Here is a 25,788-nt window from a genome sequence, read left to right as displayed (position 1 = left end):
GACACCTTTGGTGTCCCAGATGAAAGGCCAGGCAGCCTCCTTTAAATCACCTATTTAAAACCTTCAGAGCACAGTTCTACCCTGACACACCTGGGGTCATTGGGGGTCGGAGTAACTTAATGGCAGTTGAGGGGTATTTTTAAGCTAGGCATTTGGAGACTTTAATAGCAGCAACATGGATATGACTTGCAAGTTTTTAAAAGATTGTGTTTTTAAATTTGCTTCATTCCTTTCCAAAATCTCTCCTCAGAGAGTGGAACACATTTTACTAATTAGAAACAGGAGAAAAAGCACTCTGCGGAGCCGCTTCCAGCGCTTCTTGCTTTTGAAGACAAGGAGTGCTGCTTGACGTGGAAATGCATCAATGAGGACTGTCACACTTAACTTTTTGTTGTTTGGGTTCAGCACTGGAACCAAACCAGTTTTTCTTGTCCCTTTTGTCTGAGTGGCAGAAAGCCCAGAAATATAAGTTTGAATGCCAAGAGATGGCTCTAAATATAGTGCTGGGTGGGCAGGAAGACGGTTTCCTGATGAATGCAACTGGTGTGTGCTGAGTACTCCTTGCCACACTTTGGCGGGAAGGGGCTACCCCTAGAGCCTCAGACTTTCCTTCCCACTGGAGGAGTTCAGAAACACAAGCCCGGGCAGGCTTCCTTCGCACTCATATCTCTAGCCAAGATTTACAGATCAAACAGCTACTACCTAGCTGGCTGTTTTCTTGCTTTAGGATTTAGCGTTGTAATTAAACGCATAACAATGGGCAGCTTTTACAGACTGGGAAGAATGCATTGTGTGTGCCTTGTTTAAACACAGATTGTTTATAAAAGGTATAAAACCATCCATTTGCCTTGTGTGTGCTTGGAAATACAGGGGGATTTTGCTGCCTACCGTCTACCAGCCAGCTTTGAAACTTGAATACTTTTAACTTATTCATCAGGGCAGTGTTTGCTCTTTCATACCTGTTTACTCTTGATACACTTGAAAGGAAATGGAGCTGCTGGGATTATTAGAGCAGCTTGAAAATGTTCATGTTAAAAGATTTCCCCCCTCCCAAGTTTTTCTCAAAAGCAGAGCAGGCCAACACCATAAAAGCTTAACTCAAAAACTCCTACTGTTCTCTCACTCTCTGCAATTAAATGAAATATGCTTTGAAACCTCAAGTTTACAAAGCAGATTGCCCCAAAGGGTTGGAGAGAGCTGGCTTGATGATTGTTTTGGTCCAGTTCCTTCATAAATAAAGATTTACTTTATCTCATTTGGGTTTGTTCACCGCCCCACCATCACCACCCGCTTGGCAGCAGACATAAAATGACAAGTTGGCAGATTAATGTCAATTCGGTTTTTATGGTAAAAGCGTATAGTGCCTAAGGCAATACTGCAGAGTGGTCACTGCTTATTATGTAATGTAATCATCCATGTCAAATGTATTAACGTTAAGCAATTAAACTCAGCATGTAGTTGCTTCTAAAACCCAATGTTTTATCTTAAGAGACCATTAACTCAATAACAAAGAAGCCCTGGGAGGATTTCATCTCAGGAGAACGTTGACTGACAGCAGCCACACAGCTGGGAAGAGGGCGAAAGAGTGATCTAGTAATGGTGACCAACTAAGCACTTGACTGCTAACCACCCCCTGCTCCTTGGAAACCCTATACAGGGTCACTATGAGTCAGAACTGACTTGACAGCACTTAACAACAACAATGGCTAACATCAGAAGTGATTTGTTATCATCTAAGACCACTCATTGGAGTCCGTGTATTATGCAAATGTTTAATATGCTTGGTTGCTAACTGAGAGTTTGGAGGTTTAAGTCCACCCAGAGGCTCCAAGGAATAAAGTTTTGGAGATCTGCTTCTTTAAAAATCTATTGAAAACCCTTTGTATCCACATGGGGTTACCATGAGTTGGCATCAACTTGATGACCAATGATGTGGCTTTAACTCTTCAACATCAAACAACTTCAAGGATTCTCACTTGTACTCTTATTTCCATACATTGAACCAATGCTAATGAGAGAAAGCTGCTAGAAATTCATCCATGTATCTAGATAAATTTTTGTTTTATCTTTTACAGTATTTGTCATATATATTTGGAATACATACCTACTCCTCACTTATTAACTAGCTTGCTACTTGACATTTTTCACATTTATGGCAATAGTAAAAAACCACTCTCTGACTATTTTGTGCATATATAACAAATGTCTGAATTTAATTGGCCCAGCAGATCCCCTTGGAAGCCACGGTTCTGATTGGACCTTTTTTAAGGCACCTAATCGGGCTGCGATGTGGCTCTGTGGGTTAATGCGCCAGACTGCTAAGCCATTTGAACTGCAAGGTTGGCAGTTCAACCCCACCAGCTGCTCCTCTCAGAAACCCTATACAGGGTCACTATCGATTGGATAGAGCTCCTGAAAGCAGAGAATACCAGAAGGATGTTTACCTATGCTTTATTGACTACGCGAAGGCTTTCGATTGTGTGGATCATAACAAGCTATGGACAACATTGAGAAGTATGAGTATTCCAGAACACTTCATTGTACTTCTGAGAAATCTGTACCTAGACCAAGAAGCAGTTGTTCGAACAGAACATGGGAATACTGAATGTTTTAAAATTGCGAAAGGTGTGCGACAAGGTTGTGTTCTTTCACCATACTTATTCAACCTGTATACTGAGCAAATAATACAAGAATCTGGGTTCTATGAAGAAAAACGTGGCATCAGGATTGGAGGACGACTCATTAACAACCTGCGATATGCAGATGATACAACCTTGCTTGCTGAAAGTGAAGAGGACTTGAAACATTTACTTATGAAGATCAAAGAGCACAGCCTTCGGTATGGATTGCATCTCAATGTCAAGAAAATGAAAATCCTGACCACTGGACCAATAAACAACATTCTTATCAACAGAGAAAAGATTGAAGTTGTCAAGGACTTCATTCTTCTTGGATCAACTGTCAACACTCGCGGAAGCGGTAGTCAAGAGATCAGATGACGTATTGCATTGGGCAAATCTGCTGCACAGGAACTTTTTAAAAAGTATTGAAGAGCAGAGATGTCAGCTTGAGGACTAAGGTGCACCTGACCCAAGCCATGGTATTTTCAATAACCTCATATGGATGCAAAAGCTGGACAGTGAATAAGGAAGATCGTAGAAGAATTAATACTAAAAGTGCCATGGACTGCCAAAAGAACCAATAGATCTGTTTTGGAAGAAGTGCAGCCAGAGTGCTCCTTGGAGGCCAGGATGGCTAAGCTCCGTCTCTCATACTTTGGACACATTGTCCGGAGAGAACAGTCACTGGAAAAGGATGTCATGCTGGGTAAGGTGGAGGGTCAGAGAAAAAGAGGAAGACCCCCAATGAGATGGATTGGCCAGGTGGCATCATTGATGGACTCAAGTGTGGCAGCGGTAGTGAGGTTGGCCCAGGATCAGACATTGTTTCATTCTGCTGTGCATGGAGTCGCTATGAGTCGGTTCTGACTTGATGGCACCTGACAACAACAACATGAATTAGTCAATGCTTCCACAAGTGTATGCTCATTGAATCTTAGTAAAACAGTCAGTGTATGTGCCTGATTCATTTTTTCAGATTGCATTTAGTCCTCTTCCTTCAGGAATCCTTCTTGGACCCAGTCCTGCCACCCAAGACTAGGTTTGGTGCCCCTTTGGCACTGGACCCTTGCCCAACACACAGGGTTTACCACTCTAAATTCACCTGCCACTGCCCTCACTGCACTTCTAAAGCCCTTGAAAGTAGATGTCCTGCCTGGCTGATTTTTGTACCCCGAGGCTAAGCACAATATTCAGCACATAAATGTAACCAGGGCCTAGGTGAGTCACCTCCAACTCGTACCAACCCTACAGGACAGAGTAGAATTGCTCCATAGGATTTCTGAGGCTGTAAATCGAAACGAAGGTAGATTGCCTCATCTTTCTCCCTCAGAGCATATGGTGAGTTCAAACCACTGACCTTTTGGTTATAGCAGCCCAGTGCTTAACACGCTGTGCTACCAAGGCTCCTTATCCAGAACCCAAACCCATTGCCATCAACTCAGTGATGGCTTCTAGCAACGCTGTGTAGAGTTTCTGTGACTGTAAATCTTTATGGGAACAGAAAGTCTTGTCTTTCTTCCACAGAGCAATTGGTGGGTTTGAACTGATGACCTTGTGGTTAGCAGTGCAGTGCTTATCCTACAGTGCCACCGGGACTCCTTCACAGAGAAAGTACTAGACTGAAATAAACTGAATTATAGGCAAAGAAACTGAATTTCAGGAAAATTAAACATATTGCCCAAGGTACTAGAAAGTAAACTCCAGGAGAGTAAGAACCCGGACCAGCACATACAGTAGGGTACCCCCAACATCTAGAAGCATAGCTGCTACAAAGCAATGGTTCAAAAATGTTGAATGAATGAATAGGACTGGAGAATGGTGAAGCCAGTATATAGCCTAAATCTGCAGTAATATAATCCTAGATCCTTTCTATTATGTCCAAAGACTTGAAAGGTGACTGGAGACATTGTGTAATAAGTGCCTACCTGTGCAGGGTCACTATGAGTCGGAACCGACTCCATGGTACTTAACAACAACAACCAGACACACGAGGCCCCTGAGCTATGCAAACAGTGAATGCACTCAGCTAGTAACCCAAAAGTTAGAGATTCACATCTACCCAAGGTACCTTCGAAGAAAGGCCTAGAGAAGTAGTTCTGAAAGACATCAGCCATGGAAAAGCTTATGGAGCACAGTTCTGTATGGCACACAGAGTCAACCCAACAAATGTTTTGGTTTTGCTACCACGTCTATGGCTCTGAGTATAACACTTTCCCATGCAGTTCTGTGATCATTCTTGTACAGGTCTCTTGTGAAAATACGTTTACATGTCTCTTAGCTAAATACCTAAGAATATAGAAGAGATATTTAATTTTATCAGAAACTGTCAGTCTTCCAAAGTGATGATAACTGTTTTACCATCCTCACATCCTCCCTGAGAAAGCCTGGGTTATAAGAAGTCTGAGTTGTAGGAAATTAAACCTCTTTCCCTTGACAGAAATGTGTGTAATCAGCTAAGAGTACTTGAGACTATTTTGATATTTCCCTTATCTTTCCAAAGGACCTGCTTGTTCTTGTTTTACACACTGTTTTCATCTTTAGAACCTGCCTCAACAACGTCAAGCTCATGTTCCACTTCATTTTGAAGCACAATGTTTTTGCAGCTGCGGTTTGATTTATGAAACTTGACCATATTAATGTATGTACATGCACTGATGCTTTAGGATATGAAAGTACTTTTAAAACTGGAAAAAGAGGAATTACAAAATAATTTATTGAAAGAGCACACTTGTGTACTATAAGAATCCTTTTTGATTTATGCTATGTATGCTGTGAAATACACAATCAGTTGTGAAATTCACTCACAAGTGATTGTGAATTTCATAGCATACTATTTATTTTAAGTTATAGGTATATCCCTGATTGAAAGCTTTGGTTGAGATGGGTGGCCAGTTTATTAAGGTACTAGATATCCACACAGAGTGTTAATTCTTCCCAGAAGAGGTCATTCCCATTTGCTGTTAAATTTCCCTGTAAGGCATTTTTCTAGTGTTGAAGTGTTGCCCCAGCCATATCAACCAAGACTAAAGGCTGTCTCCCTGTGCTTGGGGATTACTTAAATTGAAATTTCTCTTTTTATCTTGACTACCTTAAACATTTAATACAATTGATAATAACATTGTAGGTGTGGGGTTTGCCATCAAAAATATAATACACTGATTCAAAATCCCATAATGTCTTAGAAATAAGTAGATTATATAGTCCCTTAGTGGTGAATTTGGAGTCCTGGTGGGCGCTGCAGAATCATGCACTGGACCACTTTTATAAACTACATTGTTTTTGTTGTTAAGTGCTGTTGAGTTTGTTCCATCTCAGAGCAATGCTGTATAGGGTTTCCGAGGAGTGGCTGGTGAGTTTGAACTGCAGGCCTTGTTGTTCAACATGACCTTGTGGTCCAGTGCTTATCCCACAGTGTCACACTAGTGCTTCATATTAAGCAAAACTAAGAGGGGAGAGAATGATATGCTAAAGATGTCATAGGAATAGAAGAGATGGTGTGCCTCTTAAAGAAAGCCAAGTATTTATCCGAAACTTACATTTTTAAAAACTTGATCGTTCAAATTGTAGATGAGTATTTTTCTAAGTGATCATAGATTGTTTTAGTAGAGTTCACCAGTATATATAAGAGTTGTTTCTGTTTCTTTGTTTTGTGCTGTTTTGATTTGGTTTCATAGCAATTTGCTATGGGGGAATTGTAAGTAAAAAGTTTAGGAGATAATAAGCTTTGAGGATCAATCAAAAATAAAGATGCACCTAGACGAATCGGGCTGCTAACCTCAAGGTCGGCAGTTGGAAACTACCAGCTGTTCCGCGGGAGAAAGATGAGGCTTTCTGCTCCCATAAAGATTTGCAGCCTTGGAAACGCTGTACTTGGTCACTGTGAGTTGGAACTGACTCTATGGTACTTAACAACAGCATTTATTCAGTAGTTTAAACAAACCATGTAATTAGCTACTTGGAATATTTAGTATTGGTTAGTTCATGTGTGTCTTCTCATTCCCTCTGACTTCCCCACTGGTAAACTGGATGGTCCATTAGATAAGCACAACATTTTGAGCAAAGATCACTCTTTCCCTGGCTCTGTGCATAAATAAGCATATTTGTGCCAGTTGGATGCATTTGTGGATTGTGATAGAAATAGCATGCACTCAATTGCAGCCAGAGTAGAACATGACAAATGTGGCATGTAGCAAGGATGACAAGAAGATTTCTTGGATGGATATTTGAAAATGTCCCATTATTCGCAAGTCCCTGAGCATTTTGCTCTCATAAATGATTACACTCTGAAACAGGGGAGATCATACTTAATGATGTGATTAGCAGTTTGTGACATATTTGACATTGTGTTCCCTTGTGATTGAGTTACTCTCAAATAGTACCTTGGGGAGATAAATTAACTCATTCAGGACCCTAGGTTGTAATTCAATGAACTATTTCTTTAAGCGCTACATTAATGTTTTACAATAGTGCTGTTCCAAAAGACATACTGAAAGTCCCAAATGTGAGACACATATGTAACATTAAATTTCCTAGTAACCATATTTTTAAAAAATAGAGAAAGAGACAAATTGATTTAATAAGGTATTTGATTTAACATGTCCTAAATGTTATCATTTCAACATGTAATCAATAGTTTAAAATTACTAATGAGATAGTTAACATTGTTTTGTAGAACAATAAGTCTTTTTACACTTAAGGAAGAAAACAAAACTCACTGTCAACTCACTTCTAACTCACAGAGACCCCAGGTGTTTCAGAGTAGAACTACTCTCAAGGGTTTTCAATGGCTGCAATTTTTCAGGAGTAAATTGCTAGGTCTTTCTTCTAAGGTTCCTCTGGATTGATTCAAACTGACTGCCAACCTTCTGGTTGAGGACTTCACCATTTATATTACCCAGGATCTCTGAGCACATCTCAATTTAAACCAGCCAATTTAAAACTGGAGCTGTGGGTTAATGCGCTGAACTGCAAGGTTGGTTCGAACCGCAAGGTAGGTTCGAACTCACTAGCTGTTCTTCGGAAACCCTGTACAGGGCCACTATGAGTCAGAACCAACTTGATGGCACTTAACAACAAAAACAACAACAACAACGTATTTAAATTATGGCCAGTGGATAACACAGGTCTAAAAGCATTGCCTTGACTTATAGCTGGGAGGCTACTCACTGGGTTTTTCCATGATGATTTCTAATTTTTTTTCTTAATTTAAAGCCATACCTTGTTGTTGTTGTTGTTAAGTGCCGTCGAGTCAGTTCTGACCCATAGCGACCCTGTACAGGGTTTCCGAGGGTGTAAATCCTTACCTTACTATCCTTAAATCTGAAGCTTATTGAAAAGGAAAGTTTGAATGACTGTCAAAATCAATACTTATTCATGTATCTACATGTCACATCATTTGTTACCTCCCTCGTTTGCTACCCTAGGAAGGTAGACATCTATATCCCTATTTTACATGAGGAAATTGTGGTGCAGAGAAATTAATTCACCTGTTTAAGGTCGTATGGAGTCCTGGTGTGGCACTGTGGGTTAATGTGCTGGACTGCAAAGTCGATTTGAACCACAAGGTCGGCAGTTCAAGCTCCTCAGAAACCCTAGACAGGGTTGCTATGGGTCGGAACTGACTCAACAGCACTTAAATAACAATAACAAGGTCATATAGGTAGCAAGTTGGTAGAATGAGAATTCACATCTGAATTTGCTGACCCAAGCATATGCATCTCTCTTTTCAGAAAACATTTTAGTTCATACTTAGTGAAGTATGTAAGGATATTCAGTCACTAACATTAGAGAAATACATCCTTAGGCATATTTATGAATTCGTCTGAATTCATAAGTTCCATATTGCTTGATGGGGAATAGACATTTTCTTTTTACCAGTAGTTTGAGAAGGGAGCTGAAACTGGGAGTCGCCTAGCTATAGACATAGGCCAACAAGCTACCTGTCTCCTTTGCTGCTCTCAGAGACAGTGCTTTGCATAAAGGAGAGGAAAGCCAGAGGGGGCTTCTCATTATACTTTTTTTCTAGAAACTCAAAGACAAGGGAAATGTTTTTGCAGTACTAATGATCAGATGAAGTTTCTTTTGGAGGACTTTGCTAAGTCTCCCTGAGTTTGTTAGCATGATGAGCATGTTGGAAGCTTGCCCTTTGCTTTGGGAGATGGTTTGGTTTCCTTTGTTCAATCTACACAGCAAATAGAAGGGGAGAAGCGACTTCAAGACTCACTGCTTGCCTCTCTGTAGGTTCATTTCTGTATCCCAGGGAAACAGAGCGTTCCAATTAAACCAAAGTGTGGGACATCCACCTGAGCCATCTAGATATTTGCAGTATAAGAAAAAGAAAAAAAATGAAAACAAAGGCTCTAATGGTTTCCCCTGGAACCTAGGCTTCCAAATGCCGAGGATTTGTAGAAAATGACTTATGTATGACCCAGAAATATGGTTCTTAGTCTTTGATGGGATGAAACAATCTACTACTTTAGAAATCTAAACATTATACTCAGTGCCTGAATGGATTTCTGGATTCAGTATTTGCTGAAATAACCTGAATTGTTATGTATTCTTTATTCATAAGAGATCATTAACATATGAACAGGGGAGCTTGAACTAACATCACCTGCTTGTACTACAATTCCAGACTCTGAGCCCAGGTTCTGTGCAATCAATCTGGTGTGGTGGTGATAGTGGTTATGTGCCATGGCGTCACTTCTGACTCATAGCAACCCTGTATAGAGTTTCCGAGGCTATAAATCTTTATTGGAGCAGAAAGCCTCATCTTTCTCCTGTGGAACAGCTGGTAGTTTTAAATGCTGACTGTGAGATTAACAGCCTGATTCATAATCACTGTGCTACCAGAGCTCCTTCATTCTGGTGTAAGCCCCGTCATAGCTCAGCTCTGATCTGAACATTGGAGGGTCAGCCATTTTAAGTTTTAGTGTTCTATGGCAAACATTCAGAAGATTGTGGAGAACTTGTGAGAAAGAAGAGTCCTTTTCTTTTCAGCCAGTAAGTTTTTGGTAAGTTCCTAGGTGTGCTGTCTTGAGTGCTCAGGAGAAACAAAATATGTAAGCCACGCCACTGCTTTCAAGATGTCTTCTGACTGATGGGAGAAATCAAACATACATCTGAGAAGCAAACTACAATGCAATATAATTAACCTCAGTATTATTCTTTCTTATACGTCCTTGGGAATTTTATAGAATATATAAAATAGGCTTAGCACTAACAGTTTCAAAGTTCAGTAAAAAGGAATAGACTCTGAAGTCAAACCAACCTCTTATCAAAATAATAGGTCTTACTCACTATATGACCTCAGACATAGCGCTAAACTTTTAAGAGCTATGGCTATTTTATCTATAAAACAGGAATAGCGATAGTCCTTATAGGATTATTGTAAAACTTGAATAGAATATATTGTGTGATTTGAAAATGTCCACACAAATTTTTACTGAAGAGTCCCAAATAATATATGTAGATGCCCAACTCCGTTCTTTAGGAGGTGGAGCTTAAAGTTCCCTCTCCTTGAATGTGATCTGTAAAGGAAAAATCCCAACTTTATAGCAGAGAAGCTTGGTAGACACCACATTAGCCAAATAATCTTAGTTACATCATGTTGATAAGATATGAAGGGCACCTCAACTCTTCATTCTTCTGATAAATGCATAACCCCAGTCTAATCATGAGAAAATACATCAGACAAATTGAGGGAAGTTTTACAAAACATCTGACCTGTAACATCTGTGTGGTATAGGGAATTATTTTATATGTCTCTTCTAGCCTTAGACTTTGTAACTCCACCAAACGATCCTTTTCTGATGGATTTGGGTAAGAGAAGGTGGGAGAAGCTACTGATAGGATGGTATGACTCAGCTTGGGATGTCAGCAGAGTTCGGTGTCACTGTGAAAACATGACATTCTAGCATGGGTATAAAATGAGCCATCTCAGCAGCATCAGTGGGGGTCTCACTTCATCAAGGAAGAAAAGCCAGGAGTGGAACGTATCCTCTGGACCCTGAGATCCCTGAGTATTGAAACTCCTTGACCCGGGGACAGAAAGCTGTGACATCTTAGCACCAGCAGCAGCAAAACCAAGAGTTAGAACATTTGACAGAGCAGTGGGCTTCCCAGCCTACAGCAAGGAAAACTGAGTGACTTTGGGCAGGAGGCTTGCTTGTAGAGTGGAGTGCCTCCAGCCACCTAATTGGGGGGTGCTCGATTTTCTGATCCATGGAACTAGAACCAGATGCCTTCAAAGCTCATGGTGGAATGGTGTGTCCCGTGGGCATTTATCAGCAGCCCTCAAAGAGCTTTGTAACAGTAGTCAGGCAGACAGAGTCCTGTCTGTGGGCACTGCTGAGGAGAGACTGACCTGACCGGAAGAACAGTGCCCTGAGTATTTCTGAGCCTGGACTATAAACTGATAACTTTCTAATAATCCCATGACTGTGAGTATGGTGTCTGCATTCTCTGTGGCCATCACAGTAAATTAGTGAACCCAGCTGAGCAGAGAGTGCTGTGGGAGGAATAGTTTGGCGCCATGTTTTGCAGTCTGGTGGAGTTAATAGTGGAATCATGTGGCTTCTTGGATTTGACAAATGTCATGTGAAATGGTATCATTTGGGGAGACTGAAACTGGGTGAGGGCTAGGCATTCTCTGTCTGGGATCACTCGCTGTGGGAAAACCAGTTGCCATGTCAAGAAGTCGCTCTAGAAACCCTATGGAGAGGTCCTTTTAGTGAGGCACTGAGAGTTCCTGCAATCTACCAGCAAGGAACTGAGACTTCTGCCAACAACAACATGAATAAATGAATCTTCTGATGAAAAGATCCTCCATACCTAGTCAGGCCTTCAGAAATCATTGCATTCCTGGCTAACATCTTACCACAATTCATGAGATCTTGAAACAGAACAAGCAGCTAAGCAACTCCCTAATTCTTGACCCACAAAAACTATGAAATAATAATTGTCTTTGGAAGCCACTAAACTTTGGGATGGAGTCCTATAAGTACTTGGTCACAAGGTCAGTGGTTCAAATCCACCAGTTGCTCCTTGGAAACTCTATACAGGGTCCATACGAATCAGAACCGGCTGGATGCCACTTAACAATGACAAGCTTTGGAATAATTTGTTAGCAGCAATAGATAACATTCAATATTAAACATTAACTCACATACTGCCTGGTGAATATAAGTACTTAGTAAGTACATATATTGCTGTTCAAAACTGGTTGTTGTTGTATCTTATCTTCCCGTTCCATTCCCTCCCCACTTAGAAAAGTGATTCTTAAAGCTGGTGACACATTAAAAATCACATGGTGAGCTTTAAAAAAATAACAACCAGTGCCCAAAGCCCTAAACCAGATCATTTAAACAAAAAACTATGGGATGGAGCCCAAATGCCAATATTTTTTCAAAGCATCTTTAATTTTTATGAGCAGTTAAGGTGAAGAAGCACTTACATAGAATTGCTCAAGTAAAAATTTAATAAGAACTATGGAAATTTTAAGACCTCTGAACTTAGGAGAAGGAAGTTATAGTCCTTGCTATTTCATCAAAATAGATGTTATGCACTGAGGAAAATGTGGTACAGAAAAGAGATTCAAAACTGTCTATTAAAATAGCATGTGACTATAAAAGCCTCCTCTGCAGGAAATGAAGCAAGCTTTAACTGAATGAGTTTATCACTTGGTAGGCAGAGAAATTGCAGGATAATTCTATTGACCTCAGAGCAGCAAACTGGGTTATTTGTGGGAGTCCGGGTGTGGCGCTGCAGGATAAGCACTGGACCGCAAGCTCAGTTTGAACCTCAAATTCAGTTCGAACTGCCAGCCACTCCTTTGAAACCCTATACAGAGTCACTATGAGTTGAAATCGACTTGATGGCACTAAACAACAATTATTCCCAAGGGTACCTAATGTTTTGCTTGGTTAATATACTGAACTGGAATTCCTTCTTTCCTGTGTGTGTGTATGTGTGTGTGTGTGTGTATGTATGTATATATTTCTGTGTGTCTCCTTAAATTTTCTGGATACAAATTTATTTGTGGGTGTTAGGTGCCATTGAGTCAATTCTGACTCAGCGTCTCTATATGGGATTTTCAATGTTATAAATCATTACAGGAGCAGAAAGCCTCATCTCTCTCCTATGGAGTAGCTGGTGGGTTTGAACTGCTGACCTTTTAGTTAGCAGTCCAGTGTTTATCCTGTAGCACCACCAGCGCTATACTAATCTGCTTAAATATCCTTCATTTGACAAAAACGTCTGTATTTTATGCTGGAAACATGGAACCATGAAATAGATGACCTATAATTAACATAGAAGAATTTGTCATGGTATCTCCTCCCAAGGCAGGAAATAATCCATTTGTTGTGGCCAATAGCCAGGTCTCTACCAGAATGAATTTTGACCTTTCCATTATGTCATCTGGGCAGCTCATCTGGCAAAGAAGGAAAACAAATTGCAATTCCTGGGTTACATCACAGTCCAATGACACTAGGTTGAATATATTTTAAATGCATTTGTTGAATGCATGGTTTTTGTGTGTGACACTTTAGAAGATTAGATGAGGCTGCTCATGCCTCATCAGGTTTGCAGCATTGTTGATAAAGATGAAAGAGGAGCAAGTATAGCCAGCTCTTCAAATCTTTACATCATAAACCATGAGCAAAATATAATTTCAAAGAAAAGAATGACAAGAATGGATCAGATTTGACAGAGCAGATACATGTGCCCAATAAATAAAGAGTGTTGGGTCCTTGGTAGGTGATGACCAAATCCTGGGTCTACTTTGGATAGGTGAAGAGAAAGAAAAGCTTCTGATAGGAGAATGTCAAAGCAAGAATAAGCAGCATGTGGCAGTAGTGAATGATTGCCCTGAATCAAGTAGAGGTGTATTTGAATAGTAATGGGATGTGAGATCAGATGTAGGTTGAGATCAGATGCTGGAGGTCTCAAAGGCCAGGTTGAAGTTCTAGGAGTCAGTGAAGATCCTTGTGTGTATTGAAATTGATGGGATGTTTACAGAGGAGGGAATCTCTGGCTTGTGCTATGGTTAACAGACTTGGCAGCTAACTGAAAGTGTGAGCTAACTGAAAGGTGCTTTGGACGAAAGCCATGAGCATCTACTTTTGAAAAATCAGTGATTTAAAACCGTATCCAGCACAGTTTTACTATGTTACTTGTGGAGACACCTTAAGTTGGAGTCTTGGCAGCAACTGATTTGATTTTTTTTATTACAGAGGGGAAGGGGCAAGGAGTAAGCAATTTTACTATGGTTTGGAAAGAGTCGAAAATTATGTGGATAGACAAATTTGAGACATGGTTGAGAAAAATTCTGAAACTTGATGATTAATTGATAATCTGCTTTTAGTAGATGTGTCTCAGGTTCAGAATCTGCTTCACATTGCAGACAGCAATGGGTAATTAGTGTTGGTAGAGACAATACAATCAACAAAGAACTTACTTTGAAATTCTGAATCTCAAATCTGCAAATCTGGAGTGTCTCCTGTAATTCAACTAGATAAGTTATAAAACTTACAAAAACAATGTGAAAAACATTCAACTTCTAGTTTAGATAAACCCTAACTATTTCAATATGAAATGGAGTCTTGGTTGATGCTGTAGGATAAGCACTGGACCACAAGGTCAAATTGAACTGCAAGGCCAGTAGTTCAAACACACTAGTCTCACTCCTCAGAAACCCAATACAGGATCTTTATGAGTTGAAAAAGGCTCAACAGCATTTAACAACAACAATTTCAATATAAAAACAGGGTTTTGTCTATAATATGTAACTATTACTTTTGAAATGACAGTTATATCTAGGAATTGTTTCCGCCATTTATAATCAAAAGAACCTAAAAATTTGAGTTCTACAAGGCTGTGAAATGCCCTGTTCAATTTCTTAGCTCCTCAATCACTTTTTAGAATCAGCAGACATCCTAGTTTAAAACTGACCCCACACCATAGGCACACCTCTCTAAATTTTCTTCTTTTACTTTATCTTTCCTATAATTCTTCCTTGTTGGATACTCAGTGTCTCATAGAATAGGGGAATACAACCTGGAGTATAAATGTCACCAAAGTTGAAGATGAGACTGGTAAATGCTTTGGATTGGGACACTGAAAAGCTAAAGGAAATCTGGATTAAAGCTAGACTGGTCCTCTCATAGCCTGAAGCTCAACTTCAAATCCTTTTCACCCATTTAATTAGAACAAGATGATCTCAGATGTGGGTTTCTAGACCTACCAATAGCAAAGTAAATTCTCTCTCTCAAGGGAGAGAATGTCATCAGATTGTCTCTACAAAATTTTGTATATAATGCCCAGTAACCAAATAACAGCAACCAGCCTCATGAGGAAATAAGATGAATGTAAAACAAGTAATAGGAAACATACTAAAGTTAGCAGACAGACTTTTAACAATTGTATATTCCAAAGACAAGACTGAAGTTTTTAGAAGAGACATGGAAACTAAAAAAGAACCAACAGAAAATCTAAGAACTGAATTTTAAAACTTAAGGGATGGGTAGATTAGCTTCTGATGTGCAACCAATCATCCTAAAATGTATTGCTTTTCACAGTTAATCATGGTTTCTGTGGATCAGGGATTTGGGAATGGCTTATTTGGATGCTATCTGATGGAACTGCATCAGATACTGAGAGGATAGTACTCTACGATTTGACTGGGACTAGAGCCATTTGGCAGTGGTTCACTCCACAATGGTAAACTTCTGCTCGAAAATTGGTTCCTTTCCAATTTTGGACTTGGGCTTCTCGAGGGGGCTGCTTGGGTGTCTTACATCATGGTGGATGATTTCTCCCAAAACTAGAGATACAAGAGAACAAGGTAGAAGCTACAAGGCCTTTGATAATCTAGCTTTAGAAATAACGCATCATCATTGTTCCATAACCCTGATTTAATGTGAAAGAAGATAACAGATGTGAATAACAGTTTGTGAGGATCGTTGGAATCAACTTAATAGCTGGCTACCATGATGGGTTTAAGTACAGATTAGGGATAGCAAAAGAGAAAATTAGTAAACATGAACTAGTCAATGGAACAAAACACAAAGTGAAAAAAAGGATGGAAATTCAGAAGAAAGGAATATGGTATGTAATTAGGATTCTAGAGAAGAGAAAGCGAGTAAAGTAGAGCAGTATTTAAAGAAAATGATGTGAATCTTTCAAACTGATGAAAGATGTCAAAGCATAAAACTAAGAATCCCTGTGATTTCCAATAGGATTAAAGCAATGAAAAATCATAGTCTCTTCTACAGTATGCTGTTATTGCTGTTGTTAGGTGCCGTTGAGTCGATTCTAACTCACAGCAACCCCCTATGACAATGGGAGTCAGTGGCAATGGATGATAAACGATTATAGCATGTTCAAATATCAATCATACAACAATAGTTTCTGGACATAACATGTTTCCCCATTTTTCATGTAGCATAAGAAATAGTTCATCAGAAAAGTCCACTGTTGTCAAGTTGACTATAACACACAGCAACCATATATAACAGAGTAGGACTGCTCCATATACTGAGCAAATAATACGAGAAGCTGGGTTCTATGAAGAAAAACGTGGTGTCAGGATTGGAGGAAGACTCATTAACAACCTGCGATATGCCGATGATACAACCTTGCTTGCTGAAAGTGAAGAGGACTTGAAACATTTACTGATGAAGATCAAAGAACACAGCCTTCAGTATGCCATCTCAATGTCAGAAAAACAAAAATCCTCACCACTGGACCAATAAACAACATTTTTATCAACAGAGAAAAGATTGAAGTTGTCAAGGACTTCATTCTTCTTGGAGCAACTATCAACACTCGTGGAAGCACCAGTCAAGAGATCAGACGATGTATTGCATTGGGCAAATCTGCTGCACAGGAACTTTTTAAAGTATTGAAGAGCAGAGATGTCAGCTTGAGGACTAAGGTGCTCCTGACCCAAGCCATGGTATTTTCAATAACCTCATATGGATGCGAAAGCTGGAAGTGAATAAGGAAGACCGTAGAAGAATTGATGTCTTTGAGTTGTGGTGTTGGAGGAGAATACTAAAAGTGCCATGGACTGCCAAAAGAACCAAAAGATCTGTTTTGGAAGAAGTGCAGCCAGAGTGCTCCTTGGAGGCCAAGATGGCTAAGCTTTGTCTCTCATACTTTGGATATATTGTCAGGAGAGAACAGTCGCTGAAGAAGGATGTCATGCTGGGTAAGATGGAGGGTCAGAGAAAAAGAGGAAGACCCCCAATGAGATGGATCAACCAGGTGGCATCATTGATGGCGTCAAGTGTGGCAGCGGTGGTGGGATTGGCCCGGGATTGGACATTGTTTCGTTCTGCTGTGCATGGGGTCGCTATGAGTCGGTTTCAACTCAATGGCACCTGATAACAACAACAACAACAGGACTGCTCTTTAGGACTTCTGAGTCTAAATTTTTACAGAAACAAATTGCATCCTCTTTCACTCTTAGAGAAGCTGATGGCTTAAATTAACGCTAAACCCACTGTACCACCAGGGCTCACTGAAATGGGTCATAGGAAATTATATTTTTTTATTCCACTTCCTTTCTGTGCTGCTAAATTTTAACGGTCCTTTCTTATTGCTACTATAACATCTCCCCAGCTATATCCAGCTTCTGGCATCCTGTGGCATAAATGTCAGTGTTGTTGATACCAAGCTGCCTAATTTGTTTACTAGCTGTTAGAACTGGGCATGGAATTAGTCACTGGACAGAAATCTTCACCAAGATGAGCTGCAGCAGCCAGGTGATTCTCTGTGATAAGACAGATCGGAAATCTGATCCTGACTCAGGGAGGTTCCAGTCATAATCAAAGTCTCTTCTTCATGGATAATACTTCCTTATTCTTAATCAGCCTTGTTTAATGAAATTTCACACAGAGAGACTACCTCCTGTCTCCATTTGGAGTCCCCCAGAGCCATGATTGTATTTGTGATCAGCACTGCAGCAGAATTACAGTGTTCAGTTACCTACCATTCACACTGCGCTTCCCAGGAGGACAACCAGTGTTGAAACCAAAATTCTGGGGGAAACATTGTTTGCAATGAAATGAAAATCTTCAGGAAAAATTCACAGAAAAGTGATCACTCCTCTTTAATCTAGTGAAACAGCAGTTTCACTCTGTGACCCCAGAAGGTGCCAGGTTTCAGCTTCCTTGGAAAGCATTCCAGGTCCCCATCCCCAGTCATCATAGTCATTATTTGTATTGCATATCAGGAACTGTGCTCAGATTTGGGTATATACATATATATAATCTTTCTTGAGAGGAGCTCTGGTAGCGTAGTGGTTACGAATCAGGCTGCAAACCTTAAGGTCAGCGGTTCGAAACTACCAGCTGCTCCGCGGGAGAAAGATGAGGCTTTCTACTCCCGTAAAGATTTACACCCTCGGAAACCCTGTACAGGGTCGCTATGGGTCGGAACCGACTCGACGGCACTGAACAACAACAACAACAATCTTACTTGATCTTCACAACAATGAGGAGTGTGTCATCATCTTCCATAAGAGTGAAGCTGAAAAAGTTTGAGTAAATTGGCTGAGGTCACCCAGCTAGTGTGGCAGAGCCTGTGTCCACATCCACACCCTCTGAGACTGGAGCCCCCAGTGGCCTTACCACCCTCCACCCATTATGCTACTTTCCTACCTTTTGGAATCTTTCTTATCACCTTTCTCCATGTCAAGTTTTTCTTTCCATTTTTTTTCTGTTCCCTTTTCTCCAAACCCCTGGTTCAAATGAAGAGTTAAACAGATTATTTCATAAATTAGGGGAGGGAACGGCGAAAGTGCCAGGTGTATTCTATTTGTTTCTTCATGCCCTTTAAGTATTTTCACTAAGATGACTTTTGTTCTTGGAAAGAGAAGGAATCAGCATTTCATGACTGTCTCCTACTGCTAAGCGCTCTGACACAAGCTAACTGCTGTATGTCCCTTCTCTTACCTCCTTGTCCTTACTCCTTCATTCCCATTTCATAGATGAGGAAACAGAGACTTGGGAAGATTATTAACTTGTCCAAGGTTAAAAAGTAAGAATAGGAGCTAGAACTCAAGACCATATCTATTAACTCCAAATTCTGCCTGTTTTACCATAGCATGCTGCTTCAGAGTTAGAAAGCTAAGTTTGAACCCCAGAACGCCTAAGTACTCCACCTTCTGACAAATTTCCTTCACTTGTTTTGGTTTTTGTCACTTGGAAGTTAGGAAGAATGGTAATCACAATGTGGGATGGTTCTCACCTTACAAAATGCATAGTTCACGGTGGGTCCTTAGTAAATAATAATCATGTCCCTTACTAATACCCCATGTCATAGATAGAACTTTTTTTTTTTTTTTTCCATCAAAATATGATATTTAATGTGATGAGGAATCACAGGCATGGACAACATCCCAGTTTTGATTGTGAATTTTTGGTTAAAGCAATCCTTTCTCTTGTGTTTTATGTTATTATTGAGTACTGCTATATATGGGAACTTTGACAATTGCTGCATTCCATTCTCAGGTAAATGACTTACCTCTCTGGGCTTCAGTTTTCTCATCTGTAATATGTGTGTGTGTTTGTGTGTAAAAGGGGTGGGGTGCCACACTTGTATGGATGGATGTAAAAGGTTATATTCATTAATTTGTTTTTTAAAACATTAAACATAGTTCCTAGGATAAAATAATAGCTAACTAAGTGACAATGACTGCATCAGTATTTAATATGTGGTTATGTCTTCATTCTCCTGGGCTAAAAGATTTTGAAGAAATGGAAACAGAAACTATGTCTATGTGAATCTCATGCCAATGATTTTAGACTCAGTTTGAAAGAATGCCAATCGCCTTCATGGTGTGATAAGTTCAGTAATCAGTGACCTATTTACTGATAAGCAATGTTTTCCTTTTGCATTAGAGTGATACTAATGTAGACAATGTGTTAATTTTCCCACAACACTCCTGAATAAAAAGCCATTTCCTCAGGAACAGCCAGAAATACCGATGCTAATTTTTCCCGTGCTCAGGGAAAGCAAGAACCCTCCCACTGCAGTAGGCTCTAAGGAGCTCTCCAGAAACATTATGTCATCCTAATTTGCACTGCCAGGGGATGAGCTCATCGGGGCGGGGCCTCGTGGGGCTACAGCTGTGCCAGCTCTTCTCTAGTGATGATGTGCATCCTCCAAGCTTGCCTCTCCTTTGCTACACCCCCTTCCTGCCCCCTCTCCCCCATCCCCCGCGGCCCCATCCACCCACTGCCTGCCTGCAACAAACAAGAGACACTGCGTGATGAATTATTTAAAACCTGAAGCAAACTCCTGCAAAATATAACCAGGCATCAGAAAGCACTGAAAGAGCGAAGTATGCATTTTGGCTACTTTGAATGATTTTCAAAAACAGTTGCAGAACAGCTATTGTCAGTTGAGACTTCTGCTGGTTCTTTCTGCTTCTTCTCCTTTGTCTGAGAGCAATATTGTTCCCCTCTTCTACTTTAAGCAACAGCTTGATCAATGGCTGAACCAGAACTGCTTCTGAGCAGATCACAAGTCTGGCCTTGAGCTACATAGCTGTAACAAGGAAGAAAATATGTCTGATTTTCTACATTCTTTTAATCAAAATATTATGTTGTGACTATATTTATACTCTTGATATTTCTACCTGGTAGTATAAGACCAAAACCAAACTCATGACCCAATGAGTCTATACCAATTAATGTTGTCGTTAAGTGCTGTCAAGTCAGTTCCAACTTATAGCCACCACCCTGTACAGAGTTTCCAAGGAATGGCTGATGGGTTTGAACTGCTCTGGTAGCGTAGTGGTTACGAATCGGGCTGTAAACCTCAAGGTCAGCAGTTCAAAACTACCAGCTGCTCCGCGGGAGAAAGATGAGGCTTTCTACTCCCGTAAAGATTTACACCCTCGGAAACCCTGTACAGGGTCGCTATGAGTCGGTTCCGACTCCACGGCACATAACAACAACAACCTTACAGATAAGCAATTCAGTGCTTATGCCACACCGTGACTCATAGTAACCCTAAATAGGGGTTCTATTTATAAAAACAGACAGGCTCATCATTCTCCCTTGGAGCAGCTGGTGGGTTTGAACCACTGATCTGGAAGTTAGCAGCTCAACACCCAACCCACAACACCACTAGGGTTTCTTACCTGGTTGTTTTAGGTAGTAGTTAAGAATAGGGGTTTTTCCAAGTAAGGAAATCTGGATATATACTCCAACATGGACCATTATTAGTCACCTCTCCAAAATATCTGTAAAACAGGGTTAATAGCATAGCCTCCATCACAGTGACTGGCTCATAAAATGTACTGCACTCTGTAAATATGAGTGACCATTAATAAGATTAAAGTTGTAAAAAGAGAAACACAGATACATTGATTTTAGGGAAATTATTCACTGATAAAAAGGTCTGTTTTATTTTTCAATATAACACTAATTTAATGCATATGGAAATTTCAGCATACACTGAAATAGCATCTTATACTGAGCCCTCCATATACCCATGATCCTACTTTAGCAATGATCAACATTCAGCAGCTTGCTTTGTTATCCTCTCCTCACTCTTTTTTAAGGTGGAATATGTGAAGGACAATCCCAGACATTACATTGTACATATAACACTGCATTATGTATCTCTAACAAACAATGATTGATTTTTAACTTAACTACAGCTATTATGGTACCCAACAACATAACATAATTCCTTACTATCCATTCATTCCATCTTCAAATGTCCTCAACTGCTCAAAATTGTCTTTTGATACCTGTTTTTAAAAAAGGGATCTCTAAATCTGTCATGTGAATTCTTAATTTCATAGAGGTGAATTTCAAACTAATTAAAAATACATATATTGCTAGTTATGCAACAGGAAAAAGAAAACAAATTATCATTTGTCTTTCATCATTAATCTGCATGATTTGTTTAAAAAGTAAGAAGTTATTGCTGGTTAGAGTAACTAACAAACATGCATTAATTTTTTTAATTATTAATTTTATATCTGTGATTCAGTTGACCAATATTTTGATGTGCTTCTTATTTAAACCTATGATTTAAAATAAACGCTTAGTGCATAAACATGATCTTAATTTATTGATTCTCTCCCTGCTGTAGAGATTCATTAGCTTGTTTCATTTTACATTTGGTATGTGTAAATCACTACCTACACTAGAAATTTGATGAGAGAAGTATCAAGTGTTCAGTATTGCCAATAAGCTTTTCTTGGTTAAATGCCAACATTTAGTTTCCAGGAAAAAACAAAACAAAACTCTTTTTCCATTTGAAGGCAAGCTCTGTGTGGCTACAGATGTATTTAGAATATGTATTATTAGTGTTAACAGTAATACTCCAGGGGACATGAGTTATGCCCATGAAAATTTATGTGAACACTCTATTTTTCATAAAGGCTATTGTCTCTAGTTCCATCGCTGAACATAAGTTCTCAGCGTGACATCGTATTCCTTTTTGATAAATCAAGGTCATTAGAAAGCCCCTGTGATCTGGCCCAAATTACTTTCCTAGAGCCATCTCCCACAACTTTTTCTTTTCTTCACCCCCACCCCATTTACCGAAGACTCCAACCATGTTGGACAATTTAACATTCTTTGTGTGCTTTTGCTTGCCTGCTTTTATTATTTTCAAACAATTCCAAATATCTGAGGGACGGTTGCCAGATTTAAAAAGTAAAACTACAGGAGGCCCAGTTAAAAAATTTGTATTTCAATAAATAGGGTATATATATATATATTTCCAAAGTATGAATGGGACATTTTTCTTATAGTTGTTTATAGTTGTCATTGAATGGGTTCTGACTCATAGTGACCCTGGGTACAACAGAATGAGACTTTGCTCAGAATTTGCCCCATCCTCAGAGTTGTTGATTTGTTTGAGCCTGTTGTTAGAGTCACTTTATCAGTCTGTCTTGTTGAGGATCTTCCTGAGCCTCTAATTTACCCATCATGTCCTTCTCCAGGGACTGGTCCCTTCTGTAACATGTCCAAAGCATATCAGACAGCATCTTGCCATCTGTCTTTTAAGAAGCATTTGGGCTGTACTTCTTCTAAGACAGATTTGTTCATTCTTCTGGCAGTTCATGGTATATTTAATATTCTTTGCCAACACCATACTTAGAAAGCACTAAGTCTTACTTGATCTTTCCTATTCATTGTCCAGTTTCACATGCATATGAGGTGATTAAAAATGACATGGGTTAGACTCAGTTCTTAAACTGACGTCTTTGTGCTTTAACACCTTAAAGAGGTCTTTTGCTTCAGGTTTGCTCAGTGCAATATGTTGTATGATTTATTGACTGCTGCTCTATGGATGTTAATTATAGATCCTAGTAAAATGAAATCTTCGACAATATTTTCTCGTTTATCATGATGTTGTTTACTGGTGCAGTTTGAAGTATTTTTTGTTTTCTTTATGTTAAGGCAAATCTATATGGAAAGGTGCAATCTTTGATCTTCAACAATAAGTGCATCAAGTCCTCTGTACTTTCAGCAAGCAAAGTGTATCATTTGCATATTGCAGGTTGTTAGTCCTCCAATCCTGATGTGATGTTCTTCTTCATATGGTCTATTTGGGGGATTGTTTAATCAGCATACAGATTGAATACATAAGTGAAAGAATACAACCCGGGTGCCCACCTTTCCTCATCTTAAACTATGCCATATCCTCTTGTTCTGTTTGAACTACTCCCACTTAGTCTATGTGTAGGTTACATGTGAGCACAATTCAGTGTTCTAGAATTCCCATTCTTCACAATGTTATCCATAATTTGCTGTGATCCACACAGTCAAGTGCCTTTGCATAGACATTTTGACACAGGTAAACAGCATTCTAGTATTAACTGCTGTCAGCCTAGATCATCTGACATCAGAAATACCTGTCATTCCATGTCCTCTTCTCAGTTCATCTTGCATTTCTTGAGACATACTTAAATTTGAATTTCAGATAAGCAACAAATAGAATTTAACTGGGAGTCCTTCATTTTTTCTGGCTACACTAACCTCTAAGGTAACCTTTCTTATCCTTCAAAGGATATCCTTCCAGAAAGCTTTCCCCATATGCCTTCCTTCCACCTTGCCATCATAACATTTTGCTGGGTCCTCTACTTAAATACACCAACCTTTTGTAATTGGCCATGTGTGTATGTAGCTCGTTGTCACTGAGTGGGCCCTTATTCCTGGAAGTCAGGGATTTAAGATTTTCACCTTCACACCCCCTCCCACTCATCACACTATTTTTTCCTAATGAGCCCAGTCACAGCTTCAGATTCCTTCTCAGAACCACCTCCATTGCCAGTAGCATGTGAGTGGAGCTGATATTTGAAACCGAATCTTGTGGACATCCTTACTATAGACACTGTAGGCTCCTCTCTGCTCTCCTTATCACAAGACGCACTTGAGCCCCGCCCTCAAGCACAGCTCTCTTCCTCCTTCAGACGTAGTCTGACCAAAGACAGCATGTATCTAAATAAAGTGTTACTGGTTTTTGTTTTTCCCTTTATTGTATTTTTTTTCTTTTTCCTTTTCACTTTCTTCATGCAAACCTGTATAACCTATATCCATAATTTGATTTGATTACTAACAGTTTACCAGGCACTGGACCTAGGTAGTGGAAGTAAAGAGGCAAATAGGATAAAGTTCTAACTAATCATTAGGAACTCACAGCTCATAGTCTAAAGGTAGAATCACACACATAAACTGATCATCATAGTCTTTTTTAATTGTTGTTGTTATTAAGTGTCAGGCTGGTTCTGACTCACACCACCCTGGGTAGAGTTTCCAAGAATAGCTGGTAGGCTTGAACCACCAACCTTGTTGTTAGGAGTGTAGTGCTTATCCTACAGTGTCTCACCAGGAATCCATATTTCAATTACTGGATAGCTTTTTGTTGGTAGGTTTGGTTTACTTGACAAGTATTTATTGAAAGCTCACTGTGTGTCACGCACTGTTGTAGGCACTGAGCATCTACCAGTGCACAAAGAAAGCCCATGCTCTCCTGGAACTCACATCTGGAAGGAATGTCGTGCTTGATAATTGTGAGGGAAAGGGCCAGGTACTCCTCCAAGATTTCTAATGCAAAGACTGACTCCTAAAGCAGAGTAAGAGACTAACAGATAGATAGTGTTAGAGAACAGACATTCCAGGGAGAAAACTGGATAGAGGTGAGGAATCCTTGGATAGTATAAAAAGTTTATGCCCTCAGCTACTAAACAAAATATAAGTGGTTTGAGTCCACCAAGAGGTACATCAAAAGAAAGGTCTTAGCAATCTACTACTGAAAAGTCAGCCATTGAAAAACCTATGGAGGACAGTTATACACTGATAGTCAAGGGGTTGCCATGAATTGGGGTTGACTTGATGACAGCCCCATCAATTTGAAGCCTAACCCAGTATCATGGCTCCCAGCCAGGAGAGAGTGTAAAAAATTAAAAGAGAGAAGACCAAGCCCCGTATCCTAGAAAATAGCATTTTGTAGGTCATATTTTTTTTGCAAATTAACTAAAGGCAAAAGATGGTTGACTCAGTCAAAATCCAACATCATCCTGTAAAAGGAGTACCACTTATTCCCATCAAGTCAACTCCAATTCCGGGTGACCTCATGTATATCAGTAGAATTGTGCTTCAGAGATAGGGTTTTCAAAGGCTGCGTTTTCCTAAGTAGATCACAGGCCTATCTTTGGAGGCACTCTGGCTGAACTCCAGCTGCTGATATTTAGACAGCTGAGTGTGTTCATCAATTGCACAACCAGAGACTTTTTAAGTCACTAATGCTGCTGTTGTTAGGTGCTACCAAGTTGGTTCTGATTCCTAGCAACCTTATCGCAACAGAACAAAACACTGCCTGGTCCTGCACCATCCTTACAATTGTTATGTTTCAGTCCATTGTTGCTGCCACTATGTCAGTCCATCTTGTTCGACAGACTTCCTCTTTTTCCACTTTTTCTACTTTACCAAGCATAATGTCCTTCTCCAGGGACTAGTCCATCCTGACAACATGTCTAAAATATGTGAGACAAAGTCTCACCATCCTCGCTTCCAAGGGGCATTCTGGCTGCACTTTTTCCGATATAGATTTGTTTCTCTTGTACTCCATGGTACTTTCAATCTATTTTTCCAACACCATAATTCAAATGCATTGGCTTTTCTCTGGTCTT

General features: G+C 39.8%; 1 protein-coding gene across 1 annotated transcript in view; it reads left to right on the top strand.

Moving 5' to 3' along the window:
- The window catches only part of ZNF704 (zinc finger protein 704), a 252,151-nt gene that overhangs the window by 89,146 nt on the left and 137,217 nt on the right, over positions 1–25,788 (top strand). The window lies entirely within an intron of this gene.

The sequence above is a fragment of the Chrysochloris asiatica genome, unplaced genomic scaffold, assembly GCF_000296735.1.
Source record: "Chrysochloris asiatica unplaced genomic scaffold, ChrAsi1.0 scaffold00001, whole genome shotgun sequence".
NCBI classification, from domain to species: Eukaryota; Metazoa; Chordata; class Mammalia; order Afrosoricida; family Chrysochloridae; genus Chrysochloris; species Chrysochloris asiatica.
Note: the sequence above shows the minus strand (reverse complement) of the source record. Positions and strands in the feature narration are given on the sequence as shown.